The sequence below is a fragment of the Ictidomys tridecemlineatus genome, unplaced genomic scaffold (genome assembly GCF_052094955.1).
Source record: "Ictidomys tridecemlineatus isolate mIctTri1 unplaced genomic scaffold, mIctTri1.hap1 Scaffold_295, whole genome shotgun sequence".
Lineage (NCBI taxonomy): Eukaryota > Metazoa > Chordata > Mammalia > Rodentia > Sciuridae > Ictidomys > Ictidomys tridecemlineatus.
Window position 1 is genome coordinate 91371 of NW_027522374.1, and position 27846 is coordinate 119216.

Sequence of the window (27846 nt, forward strand, 5' to 3'; positions counted from 1 at the left end):
AGTCAACAGTGGGTGAGGGTGTGATGTCACAGGGCAAAATGCAAAGGCTTTTGAAATGCAATGTTTTTGTCGTTGTTGTTTTTTTACTTATTTATGAAGTAAAAACAAGCATTTTGACCACACAAGGGAAGAACAAATTCGAATGTCAACCCAGAAGTCATGTGTGGTCACACCTGGTGGAGTGCGTTGTGGGTCCTTCACTTGGGCACCAGCCACCAGTAGAGTGGGCAGTGCTTGGGCCCACAGTCGCCGTGCCCTGAATTATAGGCAACATATAAAACCCTTGGCTGTGACCGAGACCCTCAACCCCACAGGTCTTCCAGGGTCTCTGGACCTAGCACAGCGCACGGGGGGTGGGGTGGGCAAGAGTGGGTACCTGGGTGTGTGTTCACAATTTTGGGAGTAAAAATAGACAGGATTCACCAAATTTTAAGACAATGTACCCAAAGTGACAGAAGCTCTAATCATGGAGGCCTTCAGGGCGATTTGGTCTCTGATGGGGAAATGCATGCGATTTTCTCAGGGATGGCTTGGACAAACCAGCTGACTATGAATCAGGCCAGAACAAACCCTGGAGAAGCAGGAAAGTGGCCCCAGTGGCTGGGGCATTTCTGGGGTGGAGAGGGACGTCCTCCCCACTCCCTGACTCACCAGGGACAGGTGTCCTGGCGTGGAGGACCCTGATGCTGTCCCTGCCCATAGGATTTCTGGGTTGACATTTCTGCTCCCTGCACCTCCACGCTCTTCCCTCTAAGACTGCCCACCGCAGCTCTGTGAGGACTCAGTGTCACATGTCCCTCCCCAAGGTGCCAGTCACCAGGCTGTGCTATTCACCCTGGCCGTCCCTCCAGGACTACTAACCATGCTCCCTGTCCTGAGTGAACCCCCACTCTGAGACTGCCCTCCAGGATCTGCCCTAAGCTTTTTCTTGCAACCCTCAAAGGCCACGCTTGTTGGTCCCTCTTGATGTCTAACCAGATGAGATGAACCCCAGAGAGCAGCCCCACAAGCCTGCTGCAGAGAGAATGGCCATCACTCACTGCTCTCATCCAATAAAGGGTCTTTTTCCAACTTCTATTTTGAAGTCGAGACTTTTCTCCTATTTCTTATATATCCAGTTATTTTTAAGGACATAGAAATGACATTTTACATTTTTCTACACTATAATTAATTGTTTGACAGTCCTACAGAGGCATCTTCTGGAAAATGCCAAAAAACAAATAAACAAACAAACAACCAATAAGATGAAACAGAAGAAAACAATAACAGGAACTCACCAGGCAGGTGGGGTAGCCTGGGGGGCCTTATGTGCCGGGCAGAGTCAACTTCTTTCTAGGATTTCTGTTCATGTTTGTCCAAATTATGGTTCCCTTCGGCAAATCAGGAGAGAGATAAATGCTCTTTAGTCTTTTGAAGGAATTATGGCTCTTTTTGCCTCCTTGTGCAGGTGTGTACATATGTGTGCTTGTGTAAGCACATGTGTTCATGAGTATGCATGCCCGTATGTATGTACACACATGCCTGTGTGCACGTCTCTCTGTGTGCATGTGCGTGTACGTGTGTGCATGTGCATGTGTGTGCACCTCTATGTGCACCTGTGCATGTATATGTGCATATGTGTGTAAATGTCTCTGTGTGCACATGCATGTACATGTGTGCATGCATGTGTGTGCATGTGTGCATGTCTCTCTGTGTACATGTGCGTGTACGTGTATGCATGTGCATGTGTGTGCATTTCTATGTGCACCTGTGCATGTGTAAGTGCATGTGTGTGTGAATGTGTCTCTGTGTGCATGTGTGTGTACGTGTACATGTACATGCATGTGTGCACATACACATGTGTACGCATCTTTCTGTGTGCACCTGTGAATGCGTGTGTGCATGTGTGTGTCTGTGTACACCTGTGCGTGTGCATGTGTGTGCATATCTCTGTGCACCTGAGCATGTGTATGTGTGCATGTGTGCCCATCTCTCTGTGTGCACGTGTGTGCATGTGTGCACCTGCAGGGCTGTGGTTGGCCCGGGCTGCATGTGCCAGGAAAGTGCTCTTCATTGAGCTGCTCCGGTCCTATTTCTTACTTAACAAAAAGTTTAATGTCTGCCCTTTCCTCGCCGTCCTCCTGTAGTGCCTCCAGCATCCCTTACCCTCCTCTCCTTTCCTTTTCTATCAACTTTTTATGGAGAAAGCCACCAGGCTCCAGGAGAACAGTGTGGGGCAAGCGGCCCTCCAAGTTGTCTGCCGAGCTGCCAGCCCAGGATTGGGCCCTGATCCACTGCTCGGAGTCTCAGCACCAAGCACTCTGTGTTGAAGTGCTGGGCCAAGCGGCACACTCCATCTCCCGAGAGAAGCCGAGTCCACGTGCACTTGGACATGGTGGTCCCTGGTCCACTTGCATCTTTAGCTCACTGTGCCTCTGGCCCCAAGCAATTCCAGGCTCCAGATGCAAGAGCCTAAGGTCAATATCTGAGAAAAGTGCTACCTGCCCCGGGCCTTAGTCCTAGGTTTTCTTCATATCGCCTTATCAGGAAAAAAACCCAAAGATGTTTTAATTAAAAGTAACGATAATCAGAAAAAAAGAATGGCTATAAAGTTTATGATTTTATTTCCTCTTTGAGAAAGGAGAGCCATAATATTCTCATGCAGATCAATCTCTTGAATACACATTTTTCATGACGATGGGAAGGAATTCAGATGCAAAGTGGACCACATGCCGTCTCAGGCACAGGAGCCTCTTCATCTCCCCTGCGGCATCTCACTGCATTGCCAATCAAACAGCTCACAGAAGTTGCCAACAGAAATGCCCAAGTCCCCTCTTCAGCTTTACTCTGTGTCCTCTTCCACTCCAGGCACACCTGCAGATTTTAGCGCATGTGTGTCTGTGTGCTCTCTGTATTTCCCGAATGAAGAAGAGTTTATAAAAGAAACACAGGTAGAGGGATAAGAGTGAACTCTTTCCATCTCACACTTTTCAGCACTCTTTGCCTAGAATCCGGCTGATGTATTTATTGTCTTAAAACTAAATTACTCTGCAGATGACATGATTATGAGTTTAGAAAGTTCAGAAGTTTCTGCAAGCTACTAGAATTAAAAGTCAAGTTAGCAAGGTTACTCTCTGCACAAATCAATCAAATTCCCATAAAATAAAAAATGCATAGTGGGAAAAATTTATAACTACACGTATAAAACATACAAAAATAAATCAAACGCAAGTGTGCAAGAACTGACACTGAAAACAGCCACATCCCTGAAGGCAACCAGCACCAGTGTGTCCCCAGGTGGGATCTGTGTGGGGCCAGTCTGCTCCCCATATGCACAGCACAGGGCGAGGGTCTGGGGCCATGTGCCGTCCACAGGGAAAGCCGATTATCCCTATCAATTCACAGGTAAGTGCAGGTGCACTGCAGATCTCAATGTGAAAAATAAAACCAAAGTTTTTAGAAGAAACAATAGACCATCTTTATGATTGGAGTAAGCAGAGATTTCTTAAAAAGGAGAAAAAAATTGAAGAATTTGGACACAATAAGGTTAAGTACTTGTGATTATCAAAAGACACTATTGAAAGAGCCAAAGGATAAGCCCCAGAGAAAGGGAAAAAATACTTGCCACATGCCCATCCAACAAAAGATTCACACCCGAAAATGTAACACATCTGACCAAATTAAAAAAAAAACAAAACAACATCATTGGGAAAAAACACAGGCCAAGATGGCCAATGATCACAGTGAAAGGCACCAGACTTTACCATCAGGAACATGCACATCAGATTTCAGAGGAAAACTGAATTCCCCATCTGAAAAGATAACATGCAACAGAGATTCACTGTCAGCTCCGGGGGTTGTGGAATGGTGACGCCCATCATCTTGTAAATGGTAACACTCTGGAAAACAGGGAATTGGTGGACTGAATATTGAACAGCAATGTCTCAGCAGCTGGGAGCTGCAGACCATGCAGGGACTCGTGGTTGAGCCAGTGTTACACGTGAAGCTCTAAGGCAGCAAGGACCACTGAGCTGTGACTTCTAGCAGCAATGTGACAGATCTTAGGATGAAGAGCCAGGCCCAGCAACTGCCTCCTACAAGACTCTACTGTGAGAATTCCAAGAGGAAAAACCAAGGTAGCATCATGGTCAGAGCAGTGGCTGCTGCTGGAGCAGGCAGCAGCGGTGGGCCCAAGGGGCTAGAAGAGAATTCCGGGAAAGGCAGGCGTGTTCTGCTCATGAAAGTCCACTGTATGTGTGCTGGACACCTGTGACTTCATTCTATAGCTCAAGGATGCCCTTCTTCAAAAAGAAGTCTTCCAAACTATGTCTCTTCATATAAAACCACACACCTTGATCACGTAATGATTCTTCCAAACCTTTATTTTGTAAATGTGATTTTTATGCCTTACTGGAGTTCAGAATTCTTGACCTGCTTGATAATCTTGCTCACATTTGTCAGTCAGCTCTGCCGTATTAATTCTGACTCCCAGAGAGTCTTCAATATAAAATTTACACATTCATAAAACTTTTTTTTTACACTCTACCTTCAAGGTCTCAACATTTTTGTGTTGAGAAGTGTTTTCATGTGAAGTCATCTATCAACAGTGTCTTTCAGCATGAAATGCCCACTGTGGACTTCTCCTGGGTCCTCTCAGGCCCATGGTGCAGGTCCACTGCAGAGGAAGGGCAGCAACACACTTTGGAAAAGAGGACCCTGTGGGGCCAGGCAATCCTGCACTCTAGATCCCATGCGCCTCCTCCCACTTCCCCAGGAGCTGTGAGCCCACTGGGTTGCCTGGCACAAGAGCAGGCTTCCTTTCCCTGCGCCTGCCGCCGGCCCCTAGAGGGCCCCATCCAGGGAAGGGGAACGGCCTGCAGGAGGTGGATGGGTGGCCCAGGCTGTCCTCTGTCTTTGGAGCCTGCCAGGGGTGGGCGCCCTGCTTCCAGGCCACAGGTCCACAGGCCAGTTAGGGCAGGCTGGGTCTTATCAGCTTCCTCCAAAACCTTTCCTCCTCAATCTCTCTCTCCCTTAAAAACAACAACAACAACAACAACAAACAAAATAGTGATTCTAAGGGTTTCAGGAATATGCAAATTCCTCTCTCCGACATACCAAGAGATCCATGGTCTTGGTTCACAGTGGCCGTAGTATCTATGGATATCTTACTCTGATCATGTGTCAAGAAAAGGAGGGCAACCACAGAAGTGGTCTCTGCTGCCTGCCCACCACAGAACCTGGTCGGGAGCCAGTACCAAACTGTCCTTCAGAGCCTTCGGCTTCTGCTTGTCCGCCTCTTTACCCTGCCACCTGCGCCCTCTGCACAGCGCTACCAGCCCAGCCCACAGACCTGCGCAGGAGCAAACACTCCGGCTCAGGCCCACGGGTGGTTTTGCGAGTGCTCCTACCACGTGGCACTTACACTTGGCACGGTGCAGCCTGGCTTGCTGCTGGGTTCTTGTCCCCTCCATGGGCAGGTAGGCAGCTGCCCCTGCAAAGCCATGCAGCCTTGCGGGAGCCCTCGGGCTGGGAATGCATGCTGTTCCAAGGCTGCTGTGATTATGTGAACTTGAAGCAGTGCTTGGGTCTGAGAATTGTCCTTGAGTGTGTTCTGCAATAAATTTTTTAAGTGAGATGTGAAAGAAATAATTGGTTAATAACCACAATTGGGATTAAAGAGTAATTTTGATTTTCAAAAGATGCTTAAAAGGATAAATATTCATTTGTCTCTTTTTGCTATTAAAAAGAAATAAGCCTCCTTAAATGACTTCACATAATGGAAAAAAATAGGTGGGTTTAAATGCTACCCTCCTTGTGGAGGTGACAAGCCATTGTCAAAGCTCCTGTTGGTGGCGGGCACCTGGGAGCAGGCCACTGGCCTGTGCGTTGCCTCGAGGGCATGGGCTGTGATCACTTGTGTTCTACTTGCTCAGTGAATGTGCACTGCGCAGGACAAAGACAAAATCCTGCTGAACAAAGGACACCTTTCTGGCCCCAGGAGGGGGCTTAAATTTTAGATGCTTAAGTGACCCAGCTCAGGCCGTGCTTAGCAAGAGTGTAGGGCACAGAAGCACAGTGAAGGGGTTGGCAAGAGCTTTGCCTTCCAAATCGGCCAAGTAGCAGGAGCCCTGGGGTGGGGCCTGCAGAGGGAAGCGGACTTGGGCTTTAGAGAGGAAAGGGAAGGGCCAAAAGGAAGGAGATCTAGAGGTGAAGGAGGGACCCGCACCATATGCTGTCACTCCCACTTGTGCCAAGTCTGGCTCAGTCCTGGCAAATCCTGTGCAGACCACGGGTAGATTTTTAAAAACTACATCATCTGTGTGGATGCTACCTGGGTAGGATTGGTGCTGTCCTTCCTAGCAGTGATTTATAGGACACTGAATGACTAAGAAGCAATCAGATTTCCAGGTAGCTGACTGAATTCAGGTCCTCCTCAGTTGTAGAACCACAGGGCCACCTTTGTTTCTCACAGTGGTTTAGCCAGGACTTGAATGTAGTAAGTGCTCAGTAAGTACTTATAGATGTAGTAAGTACTCAGTGAGTCTTTGTAGATGTCGTAAGTGCTTGGTAAGTATTTACAAATAGAATAAGTGCTCAGTAAATATTTACAGAAGGCCTGAGCACAGAATTCAGCTTTCTCCCCTTTTGAGCACAAAAGGGAATAAAGATATATTTCAAGTTCTGAGGTTTGGGGTGTTTGGTTTTAGGAATGTGTGGTCAAGACCTTCAGGGCTTAATTCTACAGATAACCAGGTACTGTGTCAGGGCAACTGAGCTAAACCTGGAAAGGGTTTGATCCAGGCATACATTTCAAAATTATAGCCATGAATTCAGGACACTTGCCAGGTCTAATTCTGGAAATTCTAGAAATGCTAGATTCTTTCCGTGCAGTAATAAAGGAGTACCATTTCATGACCCACAGCTGATGTTTGGTTTCTTACTCCATTTATAACCAAGTCACTTCCCAAATGTGATTTCTTCCAAGAAATTTCCAATCTGAAAGGAAGTCCAAATTAGCACAGACGCAGCAACCTTCTTGGCACAAGTGATATTTAGGAAGCAGCACTCTAACCCTCCAGCAGCCGTCCTGTGGGAAACACTGCTCATGTGTGCCTGGTAGGAAGGGATGGCCTCACGGTCAGGCAGAGCCCAGGGATACCCACTGCCTCCTCTTAGCCTCCCGCAGCCTTTGCCTCCCAGGTGCCTCTGCCTCCAACCAGTGCAAATATCCACCCATTGGAGAAGACACACTCACCTGGTGGCCCTGAGGCCCTGCCTGCTTTCCCACCTGGCTCCTGGGCCCCACCCAGGCATGGGCCCTTCCGTCCTCTGGGAGCCTCTAGCACCCTCCAGCACCCTCTCTCCCTGGGGGGCAATCCTGGACTTCCGTACCAGGAGATCTGGGTGAATGTCACATGTAGTCAGTCCACGGAGCTGAGAGAAGGCGTGCTCCCAGGAAGCTCTGCAGAGAGAAGATTTGAGCCAGAGGTTCAGTGTTTCCTAGTTCAACTGCTACTCACAAGTTTTCCTGAGCTTCTCTCTGAAACACGAATCAAGCTGCTGAAGGTGAAGGAGAGCTGCTCATGGTCCACACTGCCTTGGCCTGGAGCCCTGAGCCGCTCCTCCTGGCCTGCGGCCCCGCTGTCCACGTAGGTGGGACAAGGGTGCTCACCCCGGCTCCGCGGTCTGCCACTTTGCGAAGCCACGTCCCTCTCCTGCATGACGGCCCTCTCGGCTGCACCCTGGCTCCCTCACCGGCCTCCCAGCTCTGTCCTCCATGGGGCCTGCTTCTCTGGGCCTGCTTCCTAGGTAAGGGTGCAACGCACACCCTAGGAGCTACAGTTCTTCATTTCCTTAAATAAAATGTGTTGAGGAATAAGAAAAGCAGATGCCTAGGAACACAGTTCCTAATGATCCCTTGAACTCGGGGCCCCCGTTGGCAGATTCAAACACAGATGAAAATCCCCGGGAACCTGTTGAGTTTACCTGAAGGTGTGAGGATAGAGGTCAGTGTGACCAGGCCGAGGAGTCTGCACTAACCATCCCATGAGGTGAGTGGACCATCTCTTCACATTATCAGAGAGAAAGTCAGAAAAGGTGGAAACAAAGGGATAAAAAGGCCATCCCAAAAGCTGGCTGCTCGTCCCTCACAGTGTGTCTAAAGCTCTTCTAACACTTTCAGAAACTCATACTAGTGCCCCATGGAGAAAAATGTCATTAGTATTCTTAAATGTACTTAGATGCCCTGTGGAACCCATTTTCACTGCATAGTATTAGTCAATTTATATATAAGATGTTTGTGAAAGAATAATCTGAAGGCACCTGAAAGAAAATAGTTGTTATTCTTTTAAAAAATCTTGAAAATTTAAATAGTAGGGGTAGTGCATTTGCTTAGGGTGGCAAGACAGAAGGACATGGGGAGAGAAACTGGGCAGGACTGGCCGCTGGAGAGGGACTAAGTGAGAGCTCTCCACACCTCCTCTGCTGAAGGCGGCACGCGTTGGTGTGCAAGACCCTGGAGAGCCTGGGCGCCCTGCAGGCTCCTTGGACTGGAGACAGCTGGCCCGAGGGCAGAGGGCGAGCGGGTTCAGAAGCCACAGCATGGCCTCTGGCTAAACCCCTGGCTGACAACCTGAGTACTCAGGAACCCAGCAGGCCATGGATGACCATATTCCACCCTGGTGCAGGCACATTAGTGCTCTAGCAAGACAGGGCAGACAGCATCAGAAGAACACGAAATCCAAAGTTGCCATATGTGTCATCTACAGTGTCCCATTGCAACCAAGAATGATCAACCCTGGGCACAGAGAGGACAGGCCACCCCAAACCAGGTCCTTCCTGTGGTCCTTGACTTGGAGCTAGTGGTCAGTAACTGAAGATTAGCTCTCACACATACATTCAAATAATCAAAGATGATCCATAACTCAATAAAAATACATGATTAGTGAGTGATATAATAAACCAATGAAGACATGAAAACTGTATAAAACTACATAACTATATTAAAAAGCCACAAATTCCAGAGCTGAAAAGCACATCGTGGAATAAAAATCAGCTGAATAGGTCTGTCAGCACATGGACATGGACGAAGGAGTCCACTTAAAAAGGACAGATCCATAAAAATCCAATGTTAGGAGCAAGGAAAAGACGGAGTAAAGCTGAAGAGACTCTCAGGTCTTGGGAACAGGATGAGGCTTTCCAACACACCAAGTGGGGAATCATAGAACAATCAGAGCACTAGTGCCTGGAATTCTCCATCGATTTGCAAATCTATAACACTCTAAGTAAGTGCCCTAGAAGAAGAAATGCGTCTGGACGCCTTACACTCCTGCCACACAAACCTCAGAGAGCACACCTTGAAAGCCGTCAGGACAATTCATGCTCTGAAAGGAACAATGTGACTTATGGGTGTTTTCTTCCAGAAGAGTGGGAAGCATGGAGGGTGGGATAAAATATTCAAAGTACTGAAAGAAAAATCATATAGCCCACAAATCTGTCTCTTACACACAAAGACAGAAAAGGATCTTGGATAAACAAATGCTGATGGAATTCTTGCAGCAGACCTGCGGTATAAAAACATCCAGAGAGGTCTTCAGAGTGAAGGCTTCAAGATGAACCCTCAGATCCACAAAAGAAGTGACCAACACAGGGACTGGTAAATACGCAGTAGAAATCAGACTTTATTGATTTGACCTTATTTTGAAACACAGTAGTGGCTTAATACATGTTGTGTATTTCTTTGATTCTCTTGACTTTATTAAACACACATGACCACTTAAAACAAAGTTTATAAAGTACATTTAAGGTTTATGATGTATATTGATATGATATATATGGCAATAAGTCACTAAGGAGTGGACAAATGAGGACGCTCTGACATGAAGTTCTCACTTGGTTGTGGGTGAATGTCAGTATTAACTGGAGGTGAAACATCACTTACAGCATCAAAGAAAATCAGCTAAATAGTCAACAGAGAAATTAGAAAGACACAGTGAGACATTCAACATGAAAGAAACAGCAACTGAATAGGAGACACGAAAGGGATGAGACCCATTTAAATCACAGAGCCACAGTCTAGACTTACAGTAGAACCAGACAGTTCCGATGACCACTCCAGGTCAGCGGTTGGGACTGTGGCCTCACGGTTAAATGTGGCCGGAAGTTTGCTGTCATTGCTCTGTGAGTTCAGCATTGCTCTGTTGGGTGAGGAAGAGGAAGATGAAGACGCTGGTGACCATGAAGAGGGAGGGCAGGGGACGAGTAGAAGTGCTCCTGATGTCAACCACCCTATGGCCGCAGTGGGACTACCAGCCCCCTGTGACACTTGGACTGCTGTCACTTGGACTGGCAAAGATCAGCCATTTTCAGACTGGTTAAAAGAGGAAATCACATTAGACTTTGCTCGACATCAATACGGACCTGGTGGACATTTTTAAAATGGTAATAAAGAAATTATATGAAAAAATTCATGTTTGCAACTTTGATACTTTAGATGAAGTCGACAAATTCTTCAAAAACTAGGAATTATAAGATGGACTGGAGGAGGCAGAGAAATCCCAGCCACCTATGTCTACTATGGACATTTAAATAAGAGTTAAAACTAGACCCACGCGTGCCCGTGTAAGCACCTCCAGGCCCAGACGCTTCCACTAGTGAAGGCTCTCTAAGAAGCGAGAGAAGGAAAGCACTCCCACATCTAGGACTTCAATTTTCTCTCAGTCCCCCCAAAGGGGAAAAACTCCCAAGAAATGTAAATACTGGTATTCTCAAAAAACATGGCTGTGAAAATTCTTATCAAAGTATGTGCAAACCAAGGAGACCGCATATAAAAAGGGTGCCAGACACACAGGAGGTGGGCGCATCCAGGAAGGCAAGGTTCAGTGACCACCCGAGGGTAGACTGATGGGAAGCTTCACTACTATAATCAGATTCAGATCCTCTCAAGAGATGCAGAGAAACACCCGACCACAGGAAGCCCAGATTCGAGGTGGCGCTCTTCATGCACAAGGAGTCTGTGAACACAGCTAAGTCTGTATTTAGTGGAAAAAACACCTGCAGGTTTCTACTTATAGTCAGGAGCAAGGCAAAATGTCTCCTTTCACTGTTTTATCTAAAGTTTCACTGGAAGTCATCGTACAAATATGACAAGAAAAATCTAAAGTAATTTGGGCCTGAAAATGAAATATTTTATTTTTTTTCATAGGTGATATGAATGTTTACACAGAAATCCTGAGGAAATTACAAAATAAGCTATAATTACTACGTGCATTTTACAAGGTTTCAGGACATTATGGAAACACACAAAATCCATTTTACTTTTTAATGCTAATCTTAAAACCATTCAAAACACCCATTTACAATGATATAAAAATAAGGTACTAAGAAATAAATTTAACAAACTATGTAAAGCACATGTGCCCTGGATGCTAATAAACAAAGAAATTTCACAGTGTCAAAATATGTGGAGAAAGATCCTGAATCCACCAACTGGAAGACTCATTATCATGAAGATGGAACTCTTCTCCAGGCTGACCTATAAACTTAATCAATATCCTTGAAAATACATGTAGAATTTTGTGGAAATTCATGAGCTCATCCTAAAATGTATATGGAAATTCAAGACACCAAGGATACTCAGTTTTTTAAATGACCAAAGCCTGAGAAGTTTATCTGATTTAAGTCTTCTCTAAATACTGCATGTTCGAGACAGCAAGTATTACAGAAGGACGGACACACAGGTCAGCAGAACAGAATTAAGAGTCCAGAAACGAATCAGTTTATGAGCTCAGCTGAATTTTGAAAAATGTGCCTTGGTTATTTTTAGAGAAAAGAATTGCTTTTTAAATAAATGGTGCTAAAATATCTGGGTATCTGTGTGGATAAAAAGAACTTTGACCCTTTCCTCACACTACACACAGGTATCATTCAAACGAGTCAGAGGTCAAAACTACGAATATTAGGGGGAAAATAGGAGAAAACCAACCTTTGTGGTCTTGGATTAGGCAAAGTTTCTTAAATAAGTCATGAAAAATACGAGTCATAGAGGAGAGAAGGGGGCTGAGTTGGCCTTTCTTCAAAGGACGCCATTAAGAAACAAAAGCGCTAGCCACAGGTGAGGGAAGTGTCTCGGACTCTGGACACAAATGACCCCTCTGTCAAGAGGCAGAGAGCAACTGCAGGAGGGACGGGGTGGAGCACTGTGTCAGAAAGAAGGTGGGGGTGGTCCTCTGTACCTTGGCCTCTGAGGCACATGTTGGAGGCCATAGAGGAACACGGGCCCAAATGGGAGCAGGTGTATGGGCAGGTGGGCGGGTGGGGGTGGGAGGGACAGCTCAGCTATGTCTTCTAGGCTTGGAATACCCGTGCCACGGGGCCCCAGACCTCGCTCCTGGGCCTTATCCACTAGCAAGGAGACATATCCCCACCAAGATCTGGATGCAGACATTCACGAAGGTCATGAGCAGGAAATAAGCCAAGTGCCAGGCAGAGACTAGTGAATGTTGGCACTCCACCCCCCAAGAAAATGCCAACTCTCACCTGAATGTCACCACTGAACACCCTGACAAGTACCTGGGTAGATTCTAAAGTCAGAAAAGTTGGGGCAAAATCCCTGTAGATAGAGTTCCGATGTCCAGGGTTCTAATGAAGTCAGTGTGAATACAGGATGCCCCTCGGCCACTGCATGGAGCCAGGGTAGAGATGGAGGCTGACCACTGATGGACAGCAGGGAACTCTGGGAGGAGGTGGGGGATGACCACTGAGGTAGAGCGGGGAACTCTGGGAGAAGGTGGGGGCTGAACACTGAGGGACAGCAGGAAACTCTGGGTGGAGGTGGGGGCTGGCCACTGAGGGACAGCAGGGAACGATGGGTGGAGGTGGGGCTGACCCCTGAGGGAGAGCAGGGAAAGATGGGTGGAGGTGGGGGCTGGCCGCTGAGGGACAGCAGGCAACTATGGGTGGAGGTGGGGCTGAGCACCAAGGAACAGCAGGGAACTCTGGGTGGAGGTGGGGTCTGAGCACTGAGGGACACCACACCAGGAAACTATGGGTGGAGGTGGGGGCTGGTTGCTGAGAGACAACAGGGAACTATGCATGGAGGTGGGGGTAGATCACTGAGGTGCAGCAAAAAACTATGGGTGAAGGTGGGGGCTGAGCTCTGAGGGATAGCAGGGACCTATGGGTGGAGGTGGGGGCTGGCCACTGAGGGACAGCAGGGAACAATGGGTAGAGGTGGGGCAGGTCGCTGAGGGACAGCAGGGAACTATGGGTGGAGGTGGGGGCTGGCCGCTGTGGGACAGCAGGGAACTATGGGTGGAGGTGGGGGTAGACCACTCAGGGGCAGCAGGGAATTATGGGTGGAGGTGGGGGTAGACCGCTGAGAGACAGCAGGGAACTATGGGTGGAGGTGCGGGCTTAGCACTGAGGGACAGCAGGGAAATATAGGCGGAGGTGGGGGCTGGCTACTGAGGGACAGCAGGGAACTATGGGTGGCGGTGGGGGCTGGACTCTGAGAGACAGCAGGGAACTATGGTTGGAGGTGGGGGCTGAGCACCCAGAGACAGCAGGGAACTCTGGGTGGAGGTGGGGGCTAGTCGCTGAGGGACAGCTGGGAACTCTCGGTGGAGGTGAGGGCTGACCGTTGAGGGACCGCAGGGAATGACGGGGGAGGTGGTGGTAGACGGCTGAGGGAGAGCAGGGAACTATGGGAGGAACTATGGGTGCTGGCCGCTGAGGGACAGCAGGGAACTCTGGGTGGAGTTGGGGGCTTACCGCTGAGTGATAGCGGGGAACTCTTTGTGGAGGTGGGGGCTGGGCGCTGAGGGATAGTGCGGAAGTATGGGAGGAGGTGGGGGCTGGCCGCTCAGGGACAGCGTGGAATTATGGATGGAGGTGGGGGTTGGTCGCTGAGGGATAGCAGGGATCGAAAGTTGGAGGTGTGGCTGGTGGCTGAGGGACAGCGGGGATCAATGGGAGGAGGTGGATCTGGCCTCTGAGGTACAGAGTGGAACTATATGAGGATGTGGGGGCGGACCGCTTAGGGACAGCGGATAACTCTGGGTGGAGTTGGGGGCTGACCCCTTAGGGACAGCGGAGAACTATGGGTGGAGGTGGGGGCTGGCTGCTGAGGGACAGCGGAGAACTATGGGTGGAGGTGTGGCTGGTCGCTGAGGGACAGCGGGGATCTATGGGTGTAGGTGGGGCTGACCGCTGAGGGACAGCAGGGAACTATGGGAGGAGGTGTGGGCTGACTACTGTGGGACAGCGGGGAACTATGTGAGGATGTGGGGGTGGACCGCTGAGGGACAGCGAATAACTCTGGGTGGAGTTGGGGGCTGACCCCTTAGGGACAGCGGAGAACTATGGGTGGAGGTGGGGGCTGGCCACTGAAGGACAGCAGGGAAATATGGGTGGAGGTGAGGACTGTCCACTGAGGGACAGAAGGGAGGCTGGCCACTGAGGGACAGCAGGGTACTATGGGTAGAGGTGGGGGCTGAGCACAGAGAGACAGCAGGGAACTATGGGTGGAATTGGGGGCTGGCCTCTGAGGTACAGTAGGAAACTATGCGAGAAGGTGGGGGCTGACCGCTGAGGGACGGAAGGGAACTATAGGTGGAGGTGGGGGCTGGCCGCTGAGGGACAGCAGGGAACTATGGGTGGAGGTGGGGCTGACAGCTGAGGGACAGCAGGAAACTGTGTGGAAGTGGGGATGACCCCTGAGGGACAGTGTGGAACTATGAGTGGAGGTGGAGCTGACCGCTGAGGGACAGCGGGGAACTATGCAAGGAGTTGTTGGCTTACCACTGTGGGACAGCAGGCAACTGTGGTAGGAGGTGGGGACTGAGCGCTGAGGGACAGCGGAGAACTATGTAAGGATGTAGTGGCGGACTGCTGAGGGACAGCGGGGAACTCTGGGTGGAGTTGTGGGCTGACCCCTGAGCAACAGGGGGGAACTATGGGTGGAGGTGGGGGCTGAGCACCTAGGGACAGCAGACAACTATGGGTGGAGGTGGGGGCTGAGCACTGAGGGACAGCAGGGAACTATGGGTGGAGGTGGGAGCTCGCCGCTTAGGGACAGCAGGGAACTATGGGTGGAGGTGAGGGGTGAGCACCTAGGGACAGCAGGGAACTATGTGTGGAGGTGGAGGCTGACTGATGAGAGACAGCAGGGAAGTATGTGTGGAGGTGGGGGCTGACCGCTGAGGGACAGTAGGGAACTGTAGGTTGAGGTAGGGGCTGACCGCTGAGGGATAGCAGGGAACTGTAGGTGGAGGTGGGGCTGAACACTGAGGGACAGCAGGGAACTATGCGTGGAGGTGGGGGTTGAGCACTCAGGGACAGCAGGAAACTATGGGTGGACGTGGGGCCTGAGCGCTGAGGGAAGTATGGTTGGAGGTGGGGGCTGGCTGCTGGGGGACATCAGGGAACTATGGGTGGAGGAGGGGGTAGACCTCTGAGGGGCAGTGGGGAACTATGGGTGGAGGTGGGGGCTGGCCGCTTATGGACAGCAGGAATCTATGGGTGGAGGTGGGGCTGGCCGCTGAGGGACAGCGGGCAACTATGGGTGGAGGTGGGGGCTGGCTGCTGAGGGACAGCAAGGAACTATGGGTGGGGGTGGGGCAGACCTTTGAGGGAGAGCAGGGAACTATGGGAGGAGGTGGGGGCTGAGCGCTGAGGGACAGCTGGGAACTATGGGAGGATGTGCGGGCGAACCGCTGAGGGACAGAGGGGAACTATGGGTGGAGTTGGGGTCTGACCCCTGAGGACAGCGGGGAACTATGGGGTGGAGGTGGGGGCTGAGCACAGAGGGACAGCAGGGAAATATGGGTGGAGGTTGGGGCTGAGCAAGGAGGGACAGCAGGCAACTATTGGTGGAGTTGTGGGCTGAGCATCGAGGGACAGCATAGAACTATGGGTGGAGGTGGGGTTGACCGCTGAGGGACAGCAGGGAACTCTGGGTGGAGGTGGGGCTGACCCCTGAGGTACAGTATGGAACGATGGGTGGAGGTCTGGCCTGGCCGCTGAGGGACAGCAGGAAACTATGGGTGGAGTTGGGGCTGAGCACCCAGGGACAGAAGGCAACTCTGGGTGGAGGTGGGGCTGAACACTGAGGGACAGCAGGGAACTCTGGGTGGAAGTGAGGCTGAGCACCGAGGGACAGCAGGGAACTCTGGGTGGAGCGGGCAAGTAAGGGTGGAGGTGGGGGCTGGCCACTGAGGGACATTCAGGGAACTATGGGTGGAGGTGGGGGTAGACCTCTGAGGGGCAGCGGGGAACTATGGGTGGAGGTGGGGTAGACCACTGAGGGGCAGCAGGGAATTGTCGGTGGAGGTGGGGGCTAACCGCTGAGGGACAGCAGGGAACTCTGGGTGGAGGTGGGAGCTGGCTGCTGAGGGACAGCAGGGAACTATGGGTGGAGGTGCGGGCTTGCTGCTGAGGGAAAGCACGGAACTATGGGTGGAGGTTGGGGCTGAGCACAGAAGGACAGCAGGGAACTATGGGTGGAGGTGGGGGCTGAGAGCTGAGGGACAGCAGGCAACTGTGGGTGGAGGTGGGGCTGAGCACAGAGGGACAGCAGGCAACTGTGGGTGGAGGTGGGGGTCTGAGAGCTGAGGGATAGCTGTGAACTATGGGTGCAGGTGGGGGCTGACCATTGAGGGACAGCGGGGAACTATGGGAGGAGGCAGGGGCTGAGAGCTGAAGGACAGCGGGCAAGTATGGGTGGAGGTGTAGGATGGCCGCTGAGGCACAGAGGGCAACTATGTGCGGAGGTGGGGGCTGAGCGCCGAGGGTCAGCAGGGTAATATGGGAGGAGGTGGGGGCTGGTCGCTGAGGGAAAGCAGGGAACTATGGGTGGAGGTGGCGGATGGCCGCTGAGGCACAGGGGGCAACTATGGGTGGAGGTGGGGGCTGAGCTCCGAGGGATAGCAGGGTAATATGGGTGGAGGTTGGGGCTGGCCGCTGAGGGACAGCAGGGAACTATGGGTGGAGATGGGGGCTGGCTGCTGAGGGACAGTAGGGAACTATGGGTGGAGATGGGGGTTGATCGCTGGGGACAGCAGGGAACTATGGTTGGAGGTGTGGCCAGGCCGCTGAGGGACAGCAGGGAACTATGGGTGGAGGTTGGGGCTGGCCGCTCAGGGACAGCAGGGAACTATGGGTGGAGGTGGGGGTGAGCACCAAGGGACAGCAGGGAAATCTGGGTGGAGGTGGGAGCTGGCCGCTGAGGGACAGCAGGTAACTATGGGTGGAGGTGAGGGCTGACCACCGAGAGACAGCTGGGAACTATGGGTGGAGGTGTGGGCTCCCCGCTGAGGGACAGCAGGGAACTATGGGTGGACGTGGGTGCTGGCCACTGATGGACAGTCGGGGACTATGGTTGAGGTGGGGGCTGGCCGCTGAGGGACTGTGGGGAACTATGTGTGGAAGTGGGGCTGACCGCTGAGGAACAGCGGGGAACTATGGGTGGAGGTGGGGCTGATCACTGAGGGACAGCGGGGAACTATGGGAGGAGGTGGGGGCTGAGCACTTAGGGACAGCAGGGAACTATTAGAGGAGGTGGGGGCTGACCACTGAGGGACAGCGGGGAACTCTGGGAGGAGGTGGGGGCTGAGCACTTAAGGACAGCAGGGAACTATTAGAGGAGGTGGGGGCTGACCACTGAGGGACACCGGGGAACTCTGGGAGGAGGTGGGGGCTGAGCACTGAGGGACAGCAGGGAACTATGGGTGGAGGTGGGGGCTGAGCACTGAGGGACAGCAGGGAACTATGGGTGGAGGTGGGGGCTGACTGCATGTGGCAGGACCCTGTCTCTCTTCATTTTCAGGAGCAGGTGGGAACTTGTGAGTCTCTTTGGGAGGTTAAGTCCCACCTGCTGTTGCACCCAGAGCGGGGAGAGGCCCATGCTGCACTCCGCAGCCACCCTGACACCCTCAGAGCTCTGGCTTGGAGCAGCATGGAAGTGGCCTGCGCAGCTGAGGCTGGGATCTCTCTCCTAGGCCCTCACAGAACACTGAAGGTGGAAGTGAGGAGGAGGGCCCCACAGGGCCTCTGTTCTCACCTTGCCTCTCCTGGGTCTGTGCTGACCTCAGAGCTGTAAGGAATAGCTGCCCGTGGGTGGAATGGCCGGAGGACATCCTTATGAAGGTGGCCAGTGAGTGAAACTTCAGGGATAGGCAGAGCCCACCCCAGAGGCCAGGCCCTTCCAGTGTGGCTTGAGCTGCTGCTCAGAGGAGGGATGTGCACGGGGCTGACTAACCAGACTTGAGGATGGGGTGTCCTGGCAATCAGGTGGAAAGGCGAGAACCCGAAGCCAGACTGCAGAGTGTGGAGGGTGGGCACTGGCATCCCTGAGGGAGTTCTGGAGTAGAGGGACAGCAGGGCTTTAGGTGGACACCTCAGGAGACCTATGGGTCTCAAGGCTGAAGGCACAAGTGGACCAAGGACAGAGGCATTAGTCTTTCCCATTATCCCAAGTGGGGCTGAGGGACAAGGGTAGACTTGGGTGCAGGCCAGTGGGATGGCCAGACAGATGGCCAGGAGCGAGGGCAGAAGAAGGGAGGACACTTCCCTCCGCAGCATGTCGAATTGAGGAGGAAACTGGAGAGGACAAGAATTGGGCACTACAGGACTTAGCCGCAGATGACTGGGAGGATCCAAGAGCCACACAAATGGCGGTGGGACACACAAGGACAGGTTGTCGTGGGAGGTAGGACCTCAGCGTGGACACCGTGCAGCTCACCATCTTTCCTGGGGACCAAGACGTGGGTCACACTGACCTCAAGAACAGTAGAGGTCTGTCCCTCCACTCCCTCGACACCTGCAAGGCTGCTGAGCGCGTAGGGGGGCCTGGCCCATCCCCATGATCCTCTGTTCCCAGTGTGGACGCTGCTCTGCAGTTTCAGCTTTGTTGCTGCGACCATCGAAGAGCCACCCTGTCCCATGGACCCTGCGCGGCTCCTGCTGTGTGGCAGCTGTGAAGACCCTCCTGGTGCACTGCCACCAGCCCCTCCTCAGCCCGGCGGACTTCTGCCTAAGAACCAGCCTCTGCCCTGCTGGCCTGATTTACTCAGCTCAGAGCACCCTCAGGGTCCCTCCTACACAGCATCTTCCTTCCCACAATCTAAATGGGTCATGCTTTCTGTTGGTTCCTGCTTCTCTCTCCTCGGAGACCTCTCTGCTCTGCGTCTGCCCATCAGGCCCTGGTCCTTAAAAGTCAGCATGATCTGGACACATGGACCCATCGCACTTCGGTGGTCCCTAGAGGTGGGCAGAAGAAGAGCTACGGGCAGCAGGTATCACCACAGGTCGCCTCCTGCAGACAGAGGGAGGTGAGGAGGTGCAGCTGCACTGGGTTCAGGCCAGTGGTTTGCATCTATCTGAGAGCAGTGTGCTCTCCACCATAATTCCCCTCTAGCCCTGGGTCTCTCACTTCCCTGGACTCTCGCCCCAGCAAGTGCCTGTAGCATTTGTGTGGAGTGGTTTTTGCTACTCACAACACGACCTTGTTCTGTAGGGAGACGGTCAGCCCAGGAGGGCCACAGGAGGACAGGGATTGCCACGAGGGCGTGTGTCTAGCTGTCGGGTCGTCCTGGCACAGCAGGGAAAGGAGCCTTCAGGGGGACACAGGTGTGTCATGGAGGGAGAGCCCCCGCCTGTGAGCCACCAGGCTGTGGTCTCCTTCACTGTCCTGGCCCCATTTCCCGATCTGTAAAAAGAAGCAGCTGCCCTGAGTTATGTCCAGTGACCCTGAAGTCTCCGAGATCAGGTGGGTGCCAATAGCCCCTGAAGATACCCAGGCAGTGCCATCTTCAGCCTTAGATGTGACACCCCTGCTGTACAAGAAGTGCCAACCCAAGAAAGCACACATTGGTTTGGGAATGGCATCTCACCTGTCCACAGAAGTTTATGCTGACCCACAGTCCACTCTCTCATCCAATCCTAACCCTAACAGGCATCAGGAAAAGCTCTCACCCCATGCTGTGGTTCAGGAAACCAAGACAGAGACACGACTGCTTTTTCCAAGGTTTCTGCAAAAATAAAACTGAAATTCAGACTGGAGCAGGTCACCCTGCAATCCATCTTTCAAAGAGCACATGCCCACCCTTTCCCTTACCTTGGAGAGGGTCAGCAGACCCAGGCTGGACGTCAGTGCCCACAGGGAGGGCCATGCCACCTATCCTGTGGGCTGGGCCTTTGCTCTCCCTGCTCACCTGCCTGGCCTCCCTTGCAGGGCCAGCTCCTCCCCTGCTGGTCACTGCCAGTGCTCCCTGGGGAGTGTCACTGATTGTCCTGATTATTCTGAGACTTTAGTTAAAGCTATTCATTCCACCTTGGCCGTGGCTCAGGAGCCCTCTGGAGCGACAGCCACCTTGCCAGCCTGTTGCCTGCCCCATCGCTCCAGAGCCACGTTGGCCATATAAAGAAGGGCTTGTCACCCAGTGGGTTTCCCTTCTTGTGGCAGCTGCTGCTCCTGGACGCACCAGGGACCAGGGCGACTTTGCTACCAGAGTAGCTCAGCCCCGAGCTTCTCAGACTTCAGTTGCTGCCATGCCCACCCTGCCGTGCCCACCCTGCCATGCCCACCTCTGGAGCCACGGCGGCTGTGGAGGTGAGCTCGCTACCTGGGCCACCACAGGTGTGTCTCTGGATTGGTGTGGTGTATTCACCCTGCTGACAAAGCGCACAATTGTGAAGCTTGGTCAGATGTTCCAGGAAGTCAGGTTGATGTCTCTGAGAGGAGTCCCAGGTTCTTTCTCTTGGGGTGCCGAGATGGTCCTGGGGCTCCAGGTGGCTCTCCTGTTTGATTGACAATGTCTCCTAGGAAAGAGGCTGAGAAATTGGTATCCAGGTACCCTCCATAGCGGAGGGCTCTGCAGATAGGAGGTGGGAGCTGGACATTGGGTGAGAGGCTCTTGTACCTCTTGTGCAGAGACATTGTCCGCTCTGGGGTGTATGTACCCCTGGCAGTTGAAGTTCATGCCTACAAGGACAATAGTGCCATCACTTCTGCCTTGAACATTTTCACAGCTCCCAGAGACCTTCACGTGATGGGCAGCCTCTGTAGTGGGCTCACAGCCCCCGGTGGGCTCTGATTTCCTGATGCCACACTGACTGCAGTCTGTTTCACCTCTGTGTGCAGCACAGCCCTGGGCAGTTGCTCCCCCACTCAGAGCTCTGCTTTGCTCCCACCCTTGCCCATGTCCCCATCCTTCCAGCCATGAAGTATGAGTGGCTGCCCACATTCCTGGTGATCATAGGCCAGGGGACACTTAAACAGTAAAAAAAAAAAAAAAAAAAACAAAAAAAAAAAACCACCCACCATGAGGACAGTCAGGTGCCACTACAGGTCTGTCCTTACCAGAGATTCCTTCAAAGCAAGTCTGAGACTAAAACCAAAAGCCTCTCCTTGCTCCTGGCTCAGGCTGGTTTTCTTCTCCACTGGAGGGTGTGGAAGTGCCTGGGCTGTCACCGCCCAGGGGAGCTGGTGCAGCCAGCATGGGAGAGAGTCCCCATGGGAACCAGATGGACTGCTTGTGCCCCATCCTGGCCAGGGGGTGTGAATAAGACAGGGAGGCCTGTTCCCAGGGTGGCCAAGGCCAGCTCCAGTTCATCAAGTTCAAGTGGAAAGCTGTAGTAGCCACGCCTACCACCAAGGCTGCTGGAAGGTTCTAAGGTGCTGCTGCGGGCAGCAGCCTCCACAAGCATCAGAGCTGTGGGTGGCCGTGTGGTGAGCCAGCCTGCAGACACCGGCCCCAAGTCTGTCCCTCTGTGTGTCAAACTGAGTGCAGTCCCTGCCCAGGGACCTAGAGGAGGGACAGGGCTGAAAGATCAGCAGACACTGGACTGGCCCATTCTGTGTTTCTCAAGATGCGGCATCTTGCTGAGAACTAATATTTTCAATATCTTCCCTTTCAGGGTCCCGGAACAGAAATATTACAGAGAGGAAATAAAATGCAGCAGAACATTTCCTCTAGTGATGAAATTCAGTGCCTGTGGGATTTTCTGGGGAGCTCAGTCACCCACAACGTGGCTGTCATGGTGCTGGCTAACAGGGCATCAACCACAAATTATTGGAAAAATAATTAGAAATCTTGCATCTGGGGCTGGAGCTACAGGGTCATCAGTGTCCTAATCTTGCAAGGCCACAGGCCCCAGGGCCCTGGGGCTGGGCAGGCTATGGGTCAATTTTCCAGGTCCCAGTCCAGGTCTCCACCAAAGGCACCATTGGTTCTGGGGACACTGAGCACTGATTCTAGACAGTTTGCCCAGGAGACGTCGGGGTGTCTCCAGAATGAGCTCCCCCGAAGCCCTGCAGTGCTCAATGAGCAGGACCGGCCTGCTGCCGGGGTCTGTGGAGCTTGTCTCTTAGAGGTGGGTGGGGCAGGCACAGGGACTCAGGCCCTGACCACAGCTGGACCCTGAATGACTGCTGCCCTCAGCTGTGCAGAGTGGACTTGCCCAAGAGAAGAAGGCCCCCTTAGGACCCGCTATGACTCCAGGGACAAAAAATAGAATCTTCATTTCAAAATGCCAGCCTTACCCCAGACCTGCACCTAATCAGAATCCACATTCCAACAGGGTCTCGGGAGCCCTCTGTGCCCCTCGAGGCCAGGCAGCCCTGGCCAGGAAGACCTCTGCTGGGCACTGCTGAGATGTTCGTATTGCATTTGTCTTTTGGATTCTCCAATTATCTGTCCAGCCTTTAAAATTACTAGCACCATTTTTCTATTTTAAACCAATGTCACCTTCATCGGAAGTTCACCCTGCCCTGTGCCCTGGATTCTGGGGGTGGCGTGGGAGGAGGAAAGGAGGCATCTGCATGTTCCCTCTGCTCAGGTATCAGGAGCACCTCAGCTGTCTGAAATAGCTGAACTCCCCCTGTGCAAATTGCAGGTACTGAGTGCAGAGCCTGGCGCTGGGCTGGCATTTCCTTCTCAGGCACTCATCCTGCAGAGGGAGGAGCTTGCAGAGGAGGGAGAGCAGCTGCTCTTTGTCCTTGAGGAGGAGGCAGGTCTGTGCGGCTCCTGTCAGCCCCCACTCCTGCCTGGTGCACCCGGCCCAGGGTAGGGTATTCGGTGAAGGAGCAGCCCGAGGCCATGGGGAGCTGTGCAGGATGAGCACAGGCCCAGAAAGACAGGGACAGCCTTTCTTCTTAGAGGAAAGTTCTTAGAGGCGGTTCTGTTGCCGACTTCAGAGGCACCCCCGTTGAAACCCCACATGCAGGGACAGACTCCACCTCAAAGCTGCAACCCTGAAGGCACCCCTGCTTCACCAATCCCACCTGCCTGCCTGCCAAATCCAGCCCATGCCCTACCACAAGCAGCGTGTCCTGGGAGGGCACTCAGCCAGTGCCAGTGCCCACCTCCCTGAAGGCAGAGCCACCTTCAGAGACCCACAGTCCTGGGTGTGAATCTGACTGCAGACCTGTCGGCTGCGTGGTGTGCTCTGATACAAGTCATTCAACTCTCCAACCTTTACTATTTTGTCCTTAAATAAGAATCAAAACTAATCAATGAGTTTCTTTTCTCACTTCAAGTTCCCACACACTTTCCTTTAATCTTTTAAAAGCAGGGGGGACTACCAAAGAGGCATATGGGAGAAGGAGATTTTCTGGAACCATCCAATCTCATTCTCCTCCACAAGTGCTACTAATTTCCAATGATTTCAGCTATCATCTGAGCACTTTCATCTACTTTCAGATTGCTTTTGATTTTTCAGGTGTGATTCCAACAAATATCGTTAACTGAAATTTTCTTCTCAAACATTTTTAAGAAGCAAATGAATTTTCTGCTTGACTATTTTGTACTTGCTTTCTTTTGGGGGAGGTCTGGGGATTAAACTCAGTAGCAATCAATTAATGAGCCACATCTTCAGCCCTATTTTGACTTTTACTAACAAAAATAGTCTCACTAATTTGCTTGGTGCCTCACCATTGTGGAGGCTGGGTTTGAACTTGTAATCATCCTGCCTTAGCCTTTTGAGCTGCTAGGATTACAGGCACACCTGGCCTAATTTACTTCTTTAGATTGTGTTGCTTCAGACAACTTGTTTACACTTATTCCACCTAATTGTTTTAGTAAAAATATTAAATATATGTCAGAATAATTATTGTATATACATTTTAGGCACATAGGCAAGAAATTTATTTGGTGATTTTCTTTTTTGTGTAGTAGTTTGATTTTGCTGTCAGCACTGAAAACAACCCAAGAGTGTTCTACCTCTGACCTGCATCCCCAGTTTTTTTTTTGTTGTTGTTGTTGTTGTTGTTTAATATTGAGATAGTTGCCCATCCTGGCTTCCAACCTTCAATCCTTATGCCACTCTGGAATTAAAAGGATATATCACCCTGCATAGCTCATTAGGTGATGTCTAATGAATACTTACCTATCCCGAGAATTCTCTACTTGGTACAGTGGGTTGCACCTTTAGTAATACCAGCTACTTGGGAGGATAGAAGATCACAACTTTGAGGCCAGCTTCAACAAATAAAAACAAAAAATAAAAATAAAAAGTTCTAGGGATATGGCTTCAATCCTCACTACTTCCAAACAAAAACAAAAACAAAAAAAACCATTGAGAAATATTACACATATTGAGAAAATAATACTTATATAATTTGATTGCACATATCTTCATCAAAGCTAATCACTTCATAAAGAATACATAAATATAGTGCAGTCTTAATATGAATAATTCATACATTACCTCAGACAGCTACTTAGTTTCCTAAAACATGTCTAGATTATGTACAGTTCTTCTTAGAAGTTATTCAACTAGAGCTGAAAAGGCTTTAACAGCAAAATCATGTGAAATCCTGGCTGAGATTCCCAGCGCTCTGGAGAAAGCCACCCTCAGCCTAGATCTCAGTTTCCAAAGACTCCTCTAATGCCTGGCCTTGGAAAATCCCAACACGATTCATGGCAAGAGTTCTCTGAGATCAGTTCCAGAACTCAGTCTCTAATGGCATCACACCAGAGTTCAAGCTGAGGTGGACCCAGTCAACTTTTCCAACCACCACACAAAAGACCACTATTCTAACAGAAACACTCCCACATGGCCCTTGTCTTCTTCCATACAGACACTCATCATAACATTCTGGCTGGGGGTTTCCATAGGGGGAGCAGTCTAAGATGGTGTGCAAAGTAAGCTCTCATGCCCATCATGTGCCAAATGTCATGGTGGCCTGGACACCCTTCCTGAGAAACAGGATAGATCAAATGGGCCTCTACTTAATACTGCTCTGCTTCTCAAATTAGAGGCCTCCTGCCTGCCAGGGGTAGATTCTTTATGCGTACTGGACTCATGAGAAAAGCCATACACCTGTGTGCTAGTTCCTGGAGGGCTTGCAACAACTCATTTGACCCAGAGGATCCCTGTTCTTACTTCATAGAAGTCAGGAGCCTGACCAGAGGAAGGCAAGAGACTTCATCCAATATTATAATTCTTTTTCATTCTTTTAGATTTGGATGGACACATGGGATTTTTCTTGAGTTTCCTTGGGTGCCTAGAATAATTTTATAGTATAAGACATAATCTTTTTTTTTTTCCAGTTCAGAGTTCGAATTTCAAATTATCCTTGGACAGATAAGGAGAGACTGGGGAGACTGGATGTAAATTAAAAAATTCCTCTAGATACCATAGTAAAGGATGAGAACCTATGGTAAGGCAGTCCTAAAAACCTTATTTTAATTACAGGAAATACTCAATGCATGCACACACCTCTCTCCTTAATGGAAGAGTAAAAACATGCTAAAAACAGCATGCCTCCTACAAAGAACTTACAGTCTTGATGAAAAAACAGTAAATATTACAGATATAGATATAAAATGTATGTATGTGTTTATCTGTGTTTGAAAGAAACATTTTATTATGGGGCATTTCAGTTTATAAAACACTTAATCAACATTTATTTCTTTCCCAAAGTTTATTCACAGGACCAAAATATTTCTCCCATGTTGGAAATAAAGGGCTCAAGTCATAAAAAGATTGAATAATTTTACTAAAGGCACAAAACTAAAGAGATATAGCAAAAAATTGGAATCCAGTTCTTCCCTGTTTAAAGTTATTTCTCTCTTTACTTATTTAAACATTTGTTTCTTCTCATAAGAGGAGAAGCAGCTCATCTGAGCAAGTTATAAAACCTACGGGAATATGTTTGTTAGTTTGAAAGGTTTTAGGCCCTTTATGTTATTCTTTTGATTTGTGATCCTCCAGACATGGCTTATAAATCCAATTCTCAACACAGGTTATAATGTCTAGATTGGAGAACAGTAACAGAAGAATCTTTTAACCTTAGAATCTAGCTAAGTTCTCCAATCTTGCTTTACTAAAGAGTTCTAAGTTTGAGGAATTACCACATGCTTCTACTTTTAATAAGATAAACTTTGACCCCCCATATTTGGCTCCTTCCAACTATTCTCTACTGGTGAAAACCAGATGGAAGAAAGGTTGACTAATTAGTTCCCCCAAACCATCAAATACATTAAAAAAAGGGAATCTACAAAGAAATGTTATCCCTATATCTTCAAATATATGTCCTCATTTAAAATAAATTAACAAATAATATCAAAACCTCTTTCTTAAGATCACAATACCTGGTAGCAATATGACCATTTTGGATTAGCCAGTTAACCAATTCCTTTCCTACAATGCAACTGGGATGGGTTCTCAGCCAGTACCGGTGATCCTGAAACTCCATTCCACTACTGTGATGGCAGATTTATTTCCATAGGTCCTTTAACTGAACACTGTCCTGCAATACATTGAGAGCAAGTGTTACTCATAAGAATGCTATTTACCTGTACAGATGCTTTCCTGTGATTTTCACATTCATAAAAGGAACTTTGATTTGCATTTCTTTAGAGCAACTAATTTTTTTAAAGATTCTTTTTTTTATTGGTTGTTCAAAACATTACAAATCTCATGACATATCATCTTTCATACATTTGACTCAATTGGGTTATGAACTCCCATTTTTACCCCAAATACAAATTGCAGAATCTCATCGGTTACACACTCACACTTTTACATAATGGCATATTAGTGACTGTTGTATTCTGCTACCTTTCTTATCCCCTACTATCCCCCCTCCCCTCCCCTCCCATCTTCCCTCTCTACCTCCTCTGCTGTTGTTCAATTCTCTCCCTTGTTTCCCTCCCCATTTCCCCTCACAACCTCTTATATGTAATTTTGTGTAACATTGAGGGTCTCCTACCATTTCTATATGCTTTCCCTTCTCTCCCCCTTTCTCTCCCCCCACTCGTCTTTGTTTAATATTAATCTTTTCCTCATACTCTTCCTCCCTGTTCTGTTCTTAGTTGCTCTCTTTATATCAAAGAAGACATTTGGCATTTGTTTTTTAAGGATTGGCTAGCTTCACTTAGCATAATCTGCTCTAATGCCATCCATTTCCCTGCAAATTCTATGATTTTGTCATTTTTAGTGCTGCGTAATACTCCATTGTGTATAGATGCCACATTTTTTTTATCCACTCATCTATTGAAGGGCATCTAGGTTGGTTCCACAGTATAGCTATTGTGAATTGTGCCGCTATGATCATTGATGTGGCAGTATCCCTATAGTACACTCTTTTAAGATCCTCAGGGAATAGTCCGAGAAGTGCAATAGCTGGGTCAAATGGTGGATCCATTCCCAGCTTTCCCAGGAATCTCCATACTGCTTTCCAAATTGGCCTCACCAATATAGAGCAACTAATTTATATGATTTAATATAAATGATGCATACATGAGGAACAACTTGAACTAATTCCAAGAATGACTTTTCTGTTAAAAATCAATGATCCCAAGTACTATATTTTTGGATCAATGGCACATATTATCCATCTCCTAGTTAAGTACAAAATATATT

At 50.0% G+C, this 27846-nt stretch overlaps 1 long non-coding RNA gene across 34 annotated transcripts in view; it reads right to left on the reverse strand.

Annotated features, from left to right (window-relative positions):
- Positions 1 to 1275: 1275 nt before the first annotated feature.
- LOC144373198 (uncharacterized) overlaps positions 1276 to 27846 on the reverse strand; it is a 52933-nt gene continuing 26362 nt past the window's right edge. For 13 of the 34 annotated variants that reach the window (XR_013432944.1, XR_013432966.1, XR_013432964.1 and 10 more), the window contains 4 exons: positions 26574 to 26731; positions 7235 to 24455; positions 6823 to 6975; positions 2581 to 5590 (listed from right to left, as the gene is read on the reverse strand). This is a non-coding gene — a long non-coding RNA (uncharacterized LOC144373198). Of the gene's footprint in view, positions 1371 to 2580; positions 5591 to 6822; positions 7067 to 7234; positions 24456 to 26573; positions 26732 to 27846 lie in introns of those variants that run through there. The other 21 variants (XR_013432960.1, XR_013432952.1, XR_013432959.1 and 18 more) reach the window with 21 other exon arrangements.